At 46.2% G+C, this 1,986-nt stretch overlaps 1 pseudogene; it reads right to left on the bottom strand.

The window, feature by feature from the left end:
* Positions 1-1,457, bottom strand: part of LOC135559943 (actin, cytoplasmic 1-like) — a 3,858-nt pseudogene extending 2,401 nt beyond the window's left edge.
* Between the last annotated feature and the right edge of the window lie 529 nt (positions 1,458-1,986).

The raw sequence follows: 1,986 nt of genomic DNA, 5'->3' as shown, positions 1-1,986 counted from the left end.
AATCTAGTCAGTCTGGCAGTCAGCAGGGTGCAGAGGCAGAACAGACCGACGGAACCTGGAGCTTCCAGAGTTGACAGATCAGCTGTAAGGACAGAGGGCCTGGAGGAGAGGAGAGGGCAGAACTGAACAGTAAAGGTGGAGGAGAGGAGAGGGCAGAACTGAACAGTAAAGGTGGAGGAGAGGAGGGCAGAACTGAACAGTAAAGGTGGAGGAGAGGAGGGCAGAACTGAACAGTAAAGAAAGGTATTGAACTGAACAGTAAAGAAGAGTATTCGAACAAAGAAAGGAAGGTATTAGAACTAGACAGTAAAGAGAGAGTATTGCAGAACTGAACAGTAAAGGTAAGTATTAGAGACTGAACAGTAAGAGTAATGGGGAACTAGACAGTAAAGAGATGAGTATTAGAACTGAACAGTAAAGGAAAGATATTAGAACTGAGACAGTAAAGTCGTGTAAAACATACAGTAAGGAAGGTATTAGAACTAGACAATGAAGGTCGAACTAGACAATGAAGAAGGGGTCGAACAAGACAAAGGAAGGTATTAGAACTGAACAATGAGAAAATGTCGGAACTAGACAGTAAGGAAAGTATTAGAACTGGAGACAGTAAAGGGAAGGTATTAGAAACCCATTACAATGCAAGGTAGGTATTAGAACTGGACAGTAAAGAGAGTGTTAGAACTAGACAATAGAGAAGAGTGTTAGAGACTAGGTGAAAATGGAAAGTATTAGAACTGAACAGTAAAGGTGGAGGAGAGGAGGGCAGAACTGAACAGTAAGGAGGAGGAGAAGAGAAGGAAGGAGGAGAAGTGAACAGTAAAGGAGGAGGAGAGGGCAGAGGGGGACATTACCTGGGTCATCTTCTCCCTGTTAACTTTGGGGTTGAGGGGGCCTCGGTGAGCAGGACTGGGTGCTCCTCTGGAGCCACTCTCAGCTCGTTGTAGAAAGTGTGATGCCAGATCTTCTCCATGTCGTCCCAGTTGGTGACGATGCCGTGCTCGATGGGGTACTTCAGAGTCAGGATGCCCCTCTTGCTCTGAGCCTCATCTCCCACGTAGCTGTCCTTCTGGCCCATCCCAACCATCACTCCCTGGAGACACACTCAGGTCAGTGACAAATGACCTCCATGGAATGTTACGGCTGATCTACAGTATTAATGATGTTGATTGGAACTGACCTTTTAAGGTTAATGTTGCATAGCAACAGAACGTTAAATGACACGTTATAATATTCTACAGGGAGCCATACTACTAACACAATGCAGTCAGTGTAATGTTGACTAGAGACAACAGTCAAATGGTGACAATTGGTATATTTCAGTTAAATATTACCTGATGTCTGGGGCGACCCACGATGGAGGGAACACAGCCCGAGGAGCATCATCTCCTGCGAAACCGGCCTTGCACATACCGGAGCCGTTGTCAACGACCAGGGCGGCGATTTCATCTTCCATTTCTGCACCGGGAAGAAAAAGACAGAAATGAGACTGACGTCTTACCGGGGTGCGCCGCCTGCCTGTCACTATTGAAACCAGTGTACTATCGGTGAATGACCACTAGGTGGCGCTGAACACACACATTCCAGACCATTCACTCACTCAGCGTTTACAAACAGTCGATTTGCTTTATCGTAAAAATGCATGAACTAAATTGGCTTTTGAGGCTAATTTAAGGTTCAGCATAAAGGTTAGTTGTGTAGTTAAGTTGTAATAACTAGAGAGAGTAGAAATAGACGTAGTTGATGACTAGCACCCAGACAGCGCCTCTAGACAAAAGGCTGTGTGTTTTCGGCCGAGGCGTCGCCATATAAGGCAATAGATGGAGCGTCCCCTGACATGTGTTAGTCTGACAGAGGCCACTCCTGGTCAGGATAAACAGCCAGACAATAACCCAGGCTAGGTCACATCTATCACAGACCATGGTTACACAAAGGAGAGGTCACTCCCTGGTCCGGATAAACAGCCAGACAATAGCAGGCTGATCCATC

The sequence above is a fragment of the Oncorhynchus nerka genome, linkage group LG15 (assembly GCF_034236695.1).
Source record: "Oncorhynchus nerka isolate Pitt River linkage group LG15, Oner_Uvic_2.0, whole genome shotgun sequence".
In the NCBI taxonomy this organism is placed as follows: Eukaryota; Metazoa; Chordata; class Actinopteri; order Salmoniformes; family Salmonidae; genus Oncorhynchus; species Oncorhynchus nerka.
Note: the sequence above shows the minus strand (reverse complement) of the source record. Positions and strands in the feature narration are given on the sequence as shown.